We start from the raw sequence: 14,665 nt of genomic DNA on the forward strand, positions 1-14,665 counted from the left end.
CTGGTGGGAGGCAGGGCTGGGGGCGGTGGGAGGCAAACGCCATGTGTGTTAGCAACGTGCAAGATCGACACGGGTGTGCAGAGGGGCACGCGCCTCCGCCGGGCACCCCGGACGCTGTGTCGGCAGAAAAATGGACATGTTGCTCCGTGGGGAGCCGCGTCCTCCCGGGGCGATGCTGGGTGCCTGTGCCGAGGCCCTGCTCCGCTTCCCATCCTGCATTTATGCTCCCTGCGGAGTAGAAGCAGCTGTTGCCTGATGCTACAGCGTGTATAAACATATTAAAAAAAATTAATAAATATTCCAACCCTCATTTGAACAGCTAGATCCCTGCCTATGGCTGAATCCCCTTTTGCCTGCACAAAGCCTGGGCACCGGCTTTTCTTTTGCACCCTGCCTAATTTTATTTGCACACGCGCACGGGGCTGGCATTCAGGCAGCCCTGGGATATTACCCTGGGTTTGTCCTTTGCTCGTGTTTTCCCCCGTGGCGGTGGGCTGCCGTGGCAGAGGCAGGTGGGGGCACCCGCAGCAGCCCCTTGCAGCACCTGGCCGCGGCTCTCGCTCGGGCTCCAGGTTTTCTGCCGTGTTCCCACAGCCGTGAGCCTGGGCTTGCAGCAGGGACTGCAGTGGCCTCTCCGAGGGCCAAATCCAGCCCTCGCTGGGATCAGCCAGCACCTTGGGCTGTACGAGCCTCCCAGGGCAGAAATTAGCCCTTTGTCTGCAAGTTTGTGTTTATATCTTGGTGTCTGTAAGTGCGTTTGAGCAATAAATTTCTTTTCTCTGTGTGCATGCAAGATTATTTGTAGGTTTTTTGCCTCGCCATTAAGGAAAAAGTTTACCCCAATTAATTGTGCAAGCCGAGGGTGGGCAGCACATGAAATAAAATACTTATTTTATATAAACAACCCCTTGAGGCTTCCTAGAAAGAGAACTTGTGAGTATCTAACCTGACAGATAAAAAGTAATCAAAACTGAATATGCAGTCTGGTCTGTCCCCCCCTTCTGAAAGAAAATAATTTTTTAATTAGGATTTTGATATGAGGTGCATGAAGGAGAATATGTTTAAAATATGCTTTTGAGCCAGCAGTACAGGAATACTCCTCTAAGCCTGGTTTTTGTCCGGCTGTGGGGCTGCGAGCACCTCGTGTCCCCTGCCCTCCTGCTCTGCCAGAAATGGCAAACCCAAATGCTGCGGGGTGCTGGCGACCCCCAGCCTCGTGCTGCGGGATGCAAAGGGAACGGGTGTTTTCCCCAAACCTCGCACTCCCTCGTGCCGAGCCAGCGATGCTCGGCTTGCTCCGGGGTTGCATGGTCCTGCGGGGATGGGACTTTCTGGTTTCCATGCCGTACCAATGAAGGAACGTGCCCAATGCTGCTTTTTTCTTTTCTTTTTGGAGACTGCAAATCCTCCCAGCTGCAACAAAACACAGGAGGGGGAGGAAGGTTGGTCTTTATTTCTTCCTCCTTTCGGCCAGCCTGCTTGCTCGGCGGCATTTCTGTAAAGCAAATGCCATGTGGGAGCTCGCGGCTCGTCTCCAGTCCCGAGCTCTCGCTCCTCTCGGGCTGGTGGGAAACATTTTGGATGAGAAACCTCCCGAGAAAGCCCAAGCTTGGGTGGTGGCTAAGGAGGGGGAGGATGGGAAGGTGGAGTTTTTCCTATCAGACCATCTCCTGTCCAGGGCATGAGCTTCTGCTCTGCTGCATCTGGGGCCATGAAACCCTTCGTGCATTGCCCAGCCCAAACCCTCCTCCTGGCAGGTTGAGCAGGACACGGTGGATCTGTACCAGAGCCAGGGTGCTTCTCTGCAGAGATGGTGGCATCTGAGTCCTGCCAGGAGTTGTTCTTTTATGAGGTCTCTAATGCCTTGGGGCCGGTGGGAGTTAGTGGCCCTGCATCACTCTGACTTCTATCCTTCCATCCCCTCCTGAGAAAGGGAAATGAAACTGTTGTTCTCTGAGGGACTGGAGCCTGGGTCATCCAATAGTATCATGCTTGCAAAGGATGCTATTTGTTATTTTGCTTGAAACAGCTGTAAACCTCCTATAAACGTACATGACGTGCAAGGTCATGGCTTTCAAATGGCTCTCCAGCATTTTGGCTCATTTCTGGTAAAAGTTGTGGCTGGCCTTTTCGATTCAGTTATGTAAATAGGGATATTTGCTGGGAATTGAGATAGCTGTTGATGGGCCAGGAAGTTGGAGGAGCCCAGGTTCAAAGTGCTTTAAAGGCCTTCTCCTCAGGTGCACTTTCATTCTGGATTTCCACCTGGCCCTGGGCTGGTCCAGCAATCACCAGAAATCTCAGCTATCTCTGTTCATGACATGGAGCTGGTGAGGAAGGGATCGGTGCCAGGAGAGCAGGAACGCAATATTGACCCAAACCCATCATTTTTAATTGGACCAGCTGGGAGTGAGTCTTTTTGCCTTGTGCTGGTAGGAGCACAAACCACTGTAGGCTTGTTTGGGACTAAAAAATATCTCCTTTTTCCATGTAAAGCTAAATATCTGCAGCTGGCTCAGTTAAGGCAGATGTATAAGGTGGATTAGTATGGATGCATCAAGGAACAGTACATCCCAGCATGCTGATTTATTTGACTGTTTAAAGGTGCAAGTCGTTATCTGAAGAGGATCTTCAAAAATATATATATATATAAATGAGAGGGCTGGTTGTTGCTTACCCATATTTAACCGTACTGCTGACCTTACTGCAAAAGGGATGTCAGAATTCATAGCCCAAATCTCTTCATTTAGTTCTTTAAAAAGCTCCGAAACTTTTATGCCATGAATGGAAACATAGCAGCTATGTAAGTCATGGATTTGCTCAACTCTGATCTCGGTGGTTAAGTGAGGTGGGGGGAAAAAAAGCAGCATGGCCTTTTTTGTTCCCATTTAACCTTTCTGCGTCTTACTTTTTCTTCTGTGTGGGAAATGGGGAGGAGGGAGGGGGAACCATTTGGCCAAGATCTCAGTGTGAGTCCCTGGCAGATTGAAAATACAAGTAATAAGTTTTGACTCTAAGCTCCAACTGCAGACAGCAGCGCTTGCTGGGGTTTTTTTTGGTTTTTTTTGGTTTTTTTTTTTTAGATGATTATTTGCTGGGCGGACACCAGTGCCGTAGGGAAATGCATGGGGGAAACATATTTTACTGTATAGATAATGCCTGTTGCTGGATGTGTTTTGTTGCACCGATGATCCTTGCTGTGAGAAGCAGGAGCAACCCCAGGTCCTGGGGCGCGGGTGCTGTGCTGGGGTCCGGGCTGTTTGGAGGTGAACGGTGCAACCAGCTGCTGTTACCAATGACTTGAATAATTTAACGAGGCACGTTGCACGTGGCGTGGCCAGCTTGGGCTCTCAGGGGGATGCGTGTGAAGGCCCTCGTGGCCAAGGGACACGGGATGCTGCTGGCATCCCCTGGGAGCAAAGGGAGGGGGAGCCCCAGAAATAGCTGCTGGAATGGTCCCCAGGAGGAGCCCAGCTGCTGGTCCCAGCCTGGGGCTGGTCTGGATGGGTTGTTTTGACCTAGGACGCCCTAATGACCCTGACCTAATGATCCTGGCTGATCTGCCTCTCCCTGCAGCTGGGAGAGGAGGATCCCACAGCCCTGCTGCTCCAGGGCTACTTGCAAGCTCCCTGCATGGGAATCCCATGGGATTCAAGATCATCAGATGGCTTGCCCGCCCCTCGAACAGCCCAGAGTTTCAGTGCGGTGGAGAGATTGTCTCTCGCTTGCTTCCCCTCCCATGCACCGTCTCGTCACTGGCAGCTCTTGATGTGGGACGTATGGGCATCTTTGAAAGGAGCTTGGGTCAATAAAATCTGGCGGAGGAGACAACCGCAGGTGGCTGGACCATCTCCTGTGCCTCTGGAGGAAGAGCCCTGGGCTGCTGCTGACTCACAGTCCTGGTTTGGGGGCTGCCAGCAAAAAGAAATGAGTAAACCCTGATGTAACAAGTGATCTGCTGAAAATAAGTCACCACAGAATTTATCATTCTGTTAAAGTGCGAGTGAGAAAGGCGAGAGCCACTTGTGATGATGTCAGGGATGATCTCAGAGTCCTTCAAAATACACCTCTGCTACAAACAAAACTTCTAACCCACTTTTTTAGTTGCATTTAGAGTTTAAGAATATTTTATATATCCTAGTGGGTGTTACTGCTAAATGAGGGATTTGAAATCAAAAGGTCTAATATGTTTGAAATAACCAAAGGAAAAATTGACAGAGGTGCGATCAGAGCTCATATGGTCTTTTAAATAAATGCTCATGTGCAAAAGAGCAGACTCCTGGGACAGGCTCAGCTGCGCAAGCATCACCCCATCCTGCCCCGGTCCCTGTAACCCTCATCCATCCTACGTCATCTGTGTTTCAAAGGCTTTTCCAATCCTCGCCAGACAGTTCCTCTTTGCCTGTGTATTTTAGTCCATGAAAATAAATTTATCATCCCTCATCTCTCTCCTTATGGCCCTTGCCTGATTCTGCGTTGGTTATCAAAGTCATTGCAATCCTGTATGTTGCAGGCATGTTCCCACTCACCCCATTTTTGGTTGCTTTAACTCATATTTTCATTTTTTTTTTTTTTTTTTTTTTTGTGGTCTTGGCATTACAGTGAATTTTATGGGAGAGTGAAAATTGCTGAGCCAAACAGGTTGTTTTGCTTTTAATGGCTGTTCAAAAGCAGTTTGGCCAGGTTTCTTCTGAAAACTCTTCGCTGCAGTGAATCTGTTTCTAGAAATGCCGGGGCAGGGAGGGACATCTCCAGCAAGCGCAATGTCTACCTTACTGATGGTTGCATTCGATTATAACTTTGATTAATTCATTGGACAGTAATTTTATGCAGTGGAAACAAAATCTGCTACCTGGCAAGTGAAGGACGTGTACTGTGCACCCATGGCAGATTGAAGGAAAATATTTAGAGTGGCTTCGTGTCTCCAAACAAGATGTGGTGCCATGCCACGAGAAAGCGGTGAGTGAGGAGGCTGTGTGGGTCAGACCACCCACTATGGGGGTGAAAACTGGTCCCGGGCCAGCTTCTGCAGCGGTGAGAAGGTGTGCTAGCGTGTGTGCGGCTCACGGGCTGCAAGGTGCACGGGGGCAGTTGGCAGAGCATGAACTGCAGAGTTTAAATAAATAAATAAGGTAATGAATGGAAGATATTGCTGGTATAGCCAAGTGAGTTGTTTTTTGGAGTGCTGAATATATACCTGGCTTGGTTTATAGTGAGAGCGAAAGACATGTTTCTTGGGGCAGAAATTATATTATTTTACTCCTCAATTACACTGTGGATTAAGCATCGGTGGGATCTGGTTTTCCCTTGTGAAGCCATGGGGACCTACAAGCAAAAGTCCTGTTGAAGGCTGTGCTCTAAATTGCATAGCATATGGAATTATTTGTCTTACTCCATGCAATACATGCTCGCATGTCCGTGAAGCGAGGCACATATACACACTCTCCCAGTGCACAGGGATGGTTGATGCTACCCAAGGTCTCTTGTGTTTCCCTGCACTACAGACAGTTTAAGAGAAGAAAGACTCCTTGTTTCTGTTTTTACAGAAATGTATCATGCTGTAAGGCAAAAATTTTGTTCCTTGGCTTCAGTTCCTCGTTGGCACCTCAGCAAAGACCAGTGCTCTTGGTGTTTGTGTGGCACGGGCGTAGCTGGCACCCTGATGAGCAGAAAGGTGCTCTTGCTGTTTGTGTAGGGTCCAGCTTTGTGGCACCCTGGTCTTGGTGGAGATTTCATGGTGCTCCGTCATACAGGGTAGATGATAAAATCAGAAAGGAGATGCCCTTTGGTGAATTGTGCAAAGACGGTGAACTTGTGCAGTCCAGAGCGGGCAGTGTGCTTGGCTGGCCATGGGCCATGAAGCAGGAGGCTGGGCTGTGGTCATGGGGGTGCTGTGGGGGAGAGCTCTGTGCTCATTTCACCTCTTACTGTATTTCCATGCTCCAATTTCAACACCCCTTTGTCAACTGGCAAGGATGAACAACAGAAATAACAGGGCATTACGGAAATGTAAATAACACCAGAACTCAAAAGCGTTCTGGAAAACTTGCATGGGGAATACCAGGAAGGTAACTGGATTGCCAGAATACCTAATTTAGCTAGAATTTGGCCTATCGATGAATGTAGGAATGTGAAAAGTTATGATAAAGCTATACAAAGGCTCTGTAATTTGTATGCCTGCAGCTGGCAGGACCTATATTCCTTTTGCCGTTGAAATTTTGCAGTGCAATGGGGGCATGTTCCCTCCTGGGTAAATCAGCTCATCGGTTCTGGTGTTGCCTTGCACTTCCCAGCGCTGTCTCCTGGTGTGATATTATTGCAGATGAAGATTTGCAAATCATACGATAATCCTCAGATAGGGAGGACTCCAAGGCAGCTGTAATTAGTCTGTATCCATAGTTATTCTAGACTTTGTTTTGGGATGCTGTGTATACTTTTGAGGCGTGAACCCATCCCTGAGCAGTCTGTTGTTCCTTACAGAGGAAAAGATTGGGTAAATTGAAAATCAGGAGGCAAATTTTCTTAGCTAACTGTACATAACAGGTTTCTGTTGCTTCTCTTGCTATTTCTGTCAGCGTTTATGTATTTTTTTCTCAGTCATTTGGATTTTGCTCAGTGTTTTCCATTGCAAAAAGCTGCTCGGGGACTGATGCTGTCTGAAGAAGCATAGTTACAAGTCAAAAATACATATTAGGATAAAAATCTTGATTATAAAAAAACTTTTTTTGCTTTTCCATGACTGAATAACCATAAAATGAACTTGGTGCTCAAGAGCAAACTGCAAAGGTGGAGGGGGGAGAGAGGATGCCAACATTAATATCACATAAAGGTTGCAAAGATAAGCAATCAAAAGATGGAATAAGAAAGCATTAGGTTGAATATGTAATCGTAACTTCCCTTTGTCTGTGTGATGTTTATCAGAGAGAATGCAATCTTGTGTTATTTACAACTTTCAATAAATAGATATTTAAGATAAGCTCGATCATGCAATTAAAGACTTTTGACACATGGCCAGATGCTCTGCCTTTATGTTTGTGTAAATGAGAGCAGAGGGTGGCTGTGTACCACAGTGCCTGTACTCAAGTGGCTAAAAAAAAAGGCTCTTTGTCCCAACGTAACTGCATTTGCTGCATCTAGATGGCATGGAGCAATGGGACCGTCCCCTCCGCAGGGCAGAAGGGGAAACTGAAAATTGTAGTGATCTAACTGGCTAAACGAGACTAGATATGTTTTTGCAAATGTTTATAAAAGGTATGCCCTCAAGCAGGAGAGTTGCCCTGATTTTCCAGACAGTGTTTGGGGAAGGAAATTCAAGCTCCCAAAGGGACTGGTGGTGACTCCGTCCTTGCAGTTGAGCGCTGCGCTCCAGGAGTTGGGGCTGAGCTTTGCTCTGGGCTCCTCATCTCACAGGCTGGGTGGGACCGAACCCAAGGTCTGGGGCCGAACCCAAGGTCTGGGGCAGACTTTGCCCCAGCATCCTTGCCATGGAGGGTCATACTGCAGAGCTGGGGCTGGTAAAAGGTCTTGCCGGGGTAGCAACTTCAGAGCCCAGGGTGCAGGGTTGGAGCAAGACCCAGAGCATGCATCTTGTGGAGAGCTTTGAGGTCTTCAGGGATGTTTTGAGCCCAGCTGGACCTACTGGGGAGGACTTAAGGAAATAAAAGTGCTCCTCGCAGCTAAGAGCTCTGCCCTTCAGCAAGATGGGTAGTTAAATTGAAGCGTGGGGCTTGGGCATGCTCCTTGTAAAAAATTGACGTGAGTGGGGATATTTTTGTGCTGCAAAGATGCAGATGAGAGTGGAATCCATCCTGGCCTGCTGGAAGAGCCTTCCTAGCCCATGTGTGTTCCAGGCCCCGCTGCAATACAGAAGTATTGCTCGTGGAAAGTACCTGTGTGGCTAACGGGGTCTTGTTATTGAGCTTTTCCAGCACCACATGGGCACCTTGGATTTCATATCCCCAGAGACACCTGTGGGCTTGCAAATGGGTGTAATCCCAAAAAGAGCATGACAAGGGATACTGTATTTTGGTGATACAAAACTGGAAATAAGAGTAGTGGAAAGGAGGAGAGGAAAGCTGAATTTGTAGGATTTATATACTGGCGTGTTGCCTGCTTCTTAACAGGGTGGAATTGTTGCATTAAGTTTTTGTGTAATTTCGTATGGTACCTTTCTTTTTTTTTTTTTTAAAGAAAATAGAGAGGTTTTGGTGCTTTAACTATGGCATGCCACTCCTCTCAAACTTATGCCAATAGAAATAATCTGTAGACTTGGTACTGACTGACTTTGACTTTTAGTGTTGCAAACAAAATATTTTACTCCTGTGTCCATTATCTTTGTATTTGTGCCATACTAAAATCCATGAAATGGTACAACCAGCTCCCAACAAACAACCCCACTTGCTTTTTGGGGAATGTTTTTTAGCAGTCTAAACCTTTTTAAAACCTTAAAGCTGCATAATCAGCTTAAACCAATCTAAAGCCTTAGATCATTTTAAACAGCTTGTGCCAATATAAGGACTTAGATTATCTTAAATACCTTAAACAGATCTAAAGCTTTAGTGAAAGAATTTGGCCAGTCTCAGATTTGGTTGATTATTTGATTGATTTCACAGGTAGTTGGTCACCACTGGGTGACTCTGCCCAACTGCTCCTTACTGGAAAATGCCCGGATTTTATCTATCTGCTGACTTTTACACTTGGGATATTTGACACTTTGACATGCGAACCCTGCAGTAAAATCTGAGTCTGTAACCTTAACTCTGCCCTCATGCTTAGGTTATGATCATCTGTACTTCTGTACATGGCCCCGGGTTATTTTGGCTAAATATGTATCTAATTTGCAGCAGAAAATGAATTCTATTACACCAGTTGAGGATTTTCAAAGAATCATGAGCGCCCAAACTGCCCTTTGCAGTCTGGATTCTTATAATTGCTTATATAGCTTTGAAAATCCCATCTTAAGATGTGGTAGCTTAATTAAACATCTTTAAAAATGTACATAAACAGAGGAATGAGTCCAGACTGTGACTTAGGTTAATTTTGACATTCTCTACTTATTGCTTGCTCCTCACTACTGCATCCTCATGGTGTTAATGTAAGGTCTGATTCTTCCTTCGTTCTGCAAGGGAAAATCATAAGTAATTCAGGCTCAAAGAGTTGGGGGCTTTTGTTTTTTTTTTTCCTAAATTAAATTAGATGGAGTTTCACTTCCACACCAGCTAGCCCTGAAAGGCTGAGTTATTTGCTTTCCCTTAGAGCTTTTCTGAAAGCTGAAGCAGCAGCCCCAGGAATATTTTCTTTAGGAGATACACCGATAATAACATTACAGCCACAAGAAGACACTGTCAGGGAAATTTTCCGCTCGAACTCCTTAGCCGAGGAACGGAGCCGATGCACTTCCCTCCTGCTGACCTCTCGGATGCGAGGATGCGATTTGTACACCCGAGTAGTTTCTGCTCCCCCTCGACCTGAGCTGCAGTCCCCGGGGCAGTGAACCAGCCTTTTGGCAGGTTGGGCTGTGACGTTGCTCCAGTCCCACTCTTGCCCTCGCTGCTTTGGCCAAGCAGAGTGAAATTTATCTTTATCGTGTGCACCGTGGCAAAGGGAGTTTGTATTAAAACAGGTGGGTTTTTGTGGTGGTGCATGCCAAGTAGCGTTAACCTTAGGCTCTCTTCTCAGTTACTGTATATAATGTAGTGTTGGAACAGACCCAAATAAATTGGAGATGAAACTGTGATGGTTCATAGGAAAGACTAACTTGGAGCAAACCTGGTATCTCCATCCGTCGGCCTCATGGGCTCTGCCATGTGCAATATCTGCTTTTCAGTCTGCCCTACATATCGGTAAAACAGATGCACACAGATCTCTCACCTTACGAGGAAACAGTATTTGAGGACTTTCCTGTATGAGGACTGTTTTAACTTGCAAGAAACTTTAGAAAACTAAGAAAAAGTTTCAGTTTCATTTTTAGAGACACGGCTGTTTTTTCAGGCTCGGGTGTTAGATCGCTGACACAGGTTATTCACACTGCAGCTGCTAATAAGTTCTGGTCTCCTGCATTTTATTCACTTAATAAATTAATGTATTTATTATTCATAGAAATAGTAGGAGAGTGCTTTCTTTCAGCCTGCCAAGCTCTGAATTCTTTTGCAGATAGTATCATTCATACTTAGAGCAAGAAGCCTGCATGCTACCTTAGCATCTCTCAGAATATCTGCTGGAAAAAACATGGATTTTACAAAACACCTCTTTTTTAAAAACATAAATCAACAAAACCCAACATAAAATACATCCAGAAGTTCCTGGGGGCTACACAGTGCTGGATATTTCAGTCCAAGCCTGGCTCCTTAAGCAGCTCACTATCGGTACAGTTCTCTAGTACATCGTTAATAAAGTTCCTTTCCTTTCTTAGAATATGTGGCCCAAGGAGTCCGGGATTAAGTTTGCTAGAAATGTAAACACATTGCAGCTGGGTAAACCGCAGCTGAAACAAGGCAGAGAGCAGAGCAGCAGATTTTTCTTTCCTTTCTGACTGTCTTCCCTGATCTATAACCTGGTGATTAGGACTGTGTTTGCGTCTGTAGATGTCCTGCAAAGCTGTGCATCTTTGCACCGACAGTCTTAGTGCCCTTGTCTGCTCGGATGAGATGCGGCGTGCTGGTCGCTGTTGGGCTTTCTCCTCTTGCAGCAGACCTGGGCAGGAGTGAGCGCTGGTTTTGGAGCCGGACTGGTGCCTTTGTTCCCTCCTGTGGAAACCCACAAAGCGCCTGCTTCCTCGCTAGTGACAACTTGGTGCAATGACTTATTTTACTCAGCTTAGCCGTTTTTACCTTTTTTTACCCTCAGTTTTCTGCAAGCTCTGGAGTGCCATGAGCTCTGCATGCCTCTGACTGGAGGCTCAAAGCAAAAATAAAACAGCTGGTGCCGGTACCCCCTATAGCAGCCTCTTACTCACAAATCTACCCATCCCATATTCTGTGCCATTGACAGAAGTATGAGAGAAAACATTTCCTACAGCCAATATTAATAGGAAACCAAGGGAAAGACCTTTCTCTTCTTCCCCTGAGATGTTTCCAGTCCCCTCTCGCAGTCACTAGGTCTGGCACACATGCACGCGTGTGAGAGCGCCCCACCGTGCAACGTGAAACAGAAACCCCGGGGGTGCAGATGGGCCGAGCCTGGGCAGAGGGGTCTGCAGGACACTGGGCTTGGACCTTTCTTGTCACCGCACCCCGGAGAGAAAACAGAAATTAGCTGCTTGTTCCACTGCCGTTCACAGCTGGAGACGGGAATAGCCACCAAACAGCGCTCAGGCAAGGATTAAATGGATTTAATATAGACAGTGCGGTGCTTGGCGTGTGTCACCCCGGGGCTCCTGGCAACCCCCGCGTCCCCCCTTTGCTTTGCTGGGGGCCATTGTGCTGCAAGGCAGGACCCTGAAACTGGGAACGAATGCAAATGGACTGGGTGTGTGACAAGTGTTGTTCAATTCTGTGCTAGTCATTATGTGATACAGAGAATAATTCAGAGTATATGGGGTTGTAGCAAAGAGCCCAGCTGCCTGACGTAGGCGGGCGAGGCAAGAGGTTTCCAGTTGTCCTTTCTCCTCACTTTGTTCACACATATGCAAACTGCAGCAGTACAAACAAGTCGGTGTTAATCCGCCCAGCAACTGCATCTTCGTTGGAAGAGGCCCTGATTTCCGAAACCATCGCCATCCAGGACAGCATTTAAGCATGTGCTTGCCTGTAAGCATGCATTTAATTGCCATCCCGGATAATGTTGTACTTAATCATGCTCCTAAATGTTTTTCTGATTCAAGGCCAGTGTTCGCATCCTGTGGGTTGCACCGCCGTGTGAAGAGCTGCCGGTGGTGGATGCGGCATCCCAGCTCCACATAGCGTGGACGGGCGTCAGGCGAGTTATTGCCATTGAGGAAATGAGCAATGTGTAGGGAAGGAGGCTTGAAGCTCCCTGGTACAGAAAAGGTCTGTCTTATTTAATGGGGCGAATTGGTGAATACAGTGAGCTGTGGAGGGTGATAAAACATACGGCATTTGTAGCAGCAAAGGATTTGTAACATCGGTAGATTTGGGTGAGGATTAATGAGCCTTTTCAGCTCTCAGCAACTTGCTGAAACTCCTCAGCCTTGCTCGTCTGGGGACTTAGTCAGCAGCCCGGGTTTTCTTCCAGACTTCTTAGAAAGCTGAGAAGTGTTGTCTGTGTGTGCCCAGGCACAGGCATGCGGAGCAGTGCGTGTGTTCAAAGGAAACGTGTGAGATGTGGAGCTGAGGGCTTGCACCTGCCTGGGCACTGACTGCAAAAATCTGCAGAGCAGTGAAATGTGAGGGCAGAAGATTGCCAGTATCAGCTTAAGCTCCTTTTTCTCCATATTAAAACCTGGGAAGTTTTGTGGTCTGTGTCAGAAGCCACAGCAGGGTGTCCTGGAGAGGCACTGGGGGGGCCCGGGCTGAAAACACCCATGCGTCTGTACCCCGGGCACTCTGGCAGGATGCGGCCCTCCTCTCCATCCTTCTCTTGCTGGCAGCTTTGCTGAAGGCTGTTTGCGGCCAAAATGCAACTTTATGCAAAAACTGCTGATGCTGCCACAGAGCTGTGCATCGTACTCTCAGGAGAGTTCTTCCTGGCATGGGATGGTGCCATCACGAAAGCATGGCAGCTACCATACCTGTTAGTCTTGGGGACAAATATTTACCTGTGATGTATCTCCAGGTCCCAGTACGAGTTGTAGCACCCCACTGTTTCTTTGGGATGCCTGTTGTTGACCCCATAATAAATACATATTCTTTGTTAAACTCAGAAAACTCATTAGTACTGTAATGGGGCTGGAAAGCTCTTGAGATGCGGGGAGAAGGTGGCAATCCTGGCACCCTCTGCAGAAGATGCGAGCACTGAAAAAGCAAGCTGTGCTACCATGATGCACAAAGCGTTGTTGCCTTGTCCTCCTCTCTGTAAGGAGGAGAACAGTGCATTCTGACCGGCCAGGTTTTATGAGGCCAAATGTGTTTGGTCAATGTACCAGAAGGGTTGTCAAAAACCTTGTGTCAAAAGTGAGGACTTGTCTTGCTGGTGTTTGGATGCAGGGAATTAGCAGAGCTAATGATTTTCCAACATTACTGGGCCAGAGATGAGCACGAGAACGAGTGGGCACAAATTAATGGAAGGTTTGGGCATGTCAGGAATTTAGGTGGAGTTTTTTATGCAGGGAGGTTGGTGTGTGAACCAAATTGCAGTGGGAACAATTAATATAAATTATTTTTAAAAGCGCTTGGACGTAAGGACAAACTTGAAGATTACAGCTGATAACTTCAAAGAGGAAAATCACTGTATTTGCATTTGATGTCAGGGGAAAGAGCATTACCTACTCTGGAGAGGAGCAGACTTGGGGAGCATGTGAATATTTTAAGTCTTAAGGGAAACTGGCTGCACCTCCTAAAACTGGGGCAAAGAGGTCACTGCCACTAATGGGCAGTGCGTTCAGAGTCAGGGAAGGGAAATAGCTCGGCCAGCGTGCGGGATGCAGTGCGGGAGGAGAGGAGATGGGAGATGCACCGCCAGCAGCGAGGGGGATGCTCCCACTGGTACTAGGTGAACTCTGGTCCCAGGCACTTCCCTGCGGTGTGGTTTGGGTTGCAAAATGGAGATTCACCTGCTCAATGGTGAGGTTAAATGACCTGCTGTGAACATCAGGGAGGAATTTCCTCCTCCTGGAGGGTGTATGGGACCGAATGGCGGTTGGGTATGGCCCCGTTTCACCTTCCTCAGGGATTTGTCACTGCCTCCAGGAGAAGCTGAGCTGGTGGGTCAGTGCCTTATCACCTCAGTTAGCCTGATCCTCCATTTCTGTTTTCCCAGTGATGGCAGGGGGTGTTATGGTGGCACATGAGTGTGGCTTGGTTACGTTCCTCCAATTTCTGCTGCACTCTGGGTTCTTGCCTGGGTTGAAAGCACACACATGAGCCTCAGCTCCATCGAGGTCAGATTAGGTTATGCACAAACCCAAACCAAGAAGATTCATGTTAAAACCAATGCTTTCATGCTAGGCAGTGTGGTGTCTCGGTGGTGATGTTGGTTGTACAGTGGGTGCCTCGCATGGTTGGGACCATCTCGTGGGTGCTCTCCTTTCCCTGCGGGATGCTCCTGTTGCTCTTCAGCTGGCCTGGCCTGGACTGTAGCACCTCACAGAAGGCTCCAAGCCCACCCGGCTCCTCTCATTAAGCTTCGTTTGCTGCCACCACAGTCAATCCATTACCACCCTTGCAACGAGTCATACAGTCATTTGGGAGCTCAACATGCAGGAGCTGAGTTTGATCTGCAGGCTCCGAGCCAGGGAGGATTTAGGTGAACTGTGAGTTTCGGCCAAGGAGGAATACTTGACCCAAAAAAAGCCACACAAGCAGCTCTGCTGAGCAATGCATTTGGCAGCACGGGGGCTGAAAAAGGTCCTGGGAACTGGTCAGCGCAGGCAGGGACGCAGGCAAGTGGCAGCAGACTACGTTAGCATCAGGAAGAGGATTAGGCAGGTGGGGAGGGCAGCTGTGAGCCCATTGCATGAAGCCGCAATGATGAACTACTGTAATTGAGAGATTTAGGAGGCTTGAGTTGCTCTTGCACCTTGCATACCTTGTATCATCTTTGCAGCTCT

General features: G+C 47.6%; 1 protein-coding gene across 3 annotated transcripts in view; it reads left to right on the forward strand.

Moving 5' to 3' along the window:
- HIVEP3 (HIVEP zinc finger 3) overlaps positions 1-14,665 on the forward strand; it is a 326,648-nt gene that overhangs the window by 54,469 nt on the left and 257,514 nt on the right. The gene's annotated exons all lie outside the window — the stretch shown is intronic.

The sequence above is a fragment of the Grus americana genome, chromosome 23, assembly GCF_028858705.1.
Source record: "Grus americana isolate bGruAme1 chromosome 23, bGruAme1.mat, whole genome shotgun sequence".
In the NCBI taxonomy this organism is placed as follows: Eukaryota; Metazoa; Chordata; class Aves; order Gruiformes; family Gruidae; genus Grus; species Grus americana.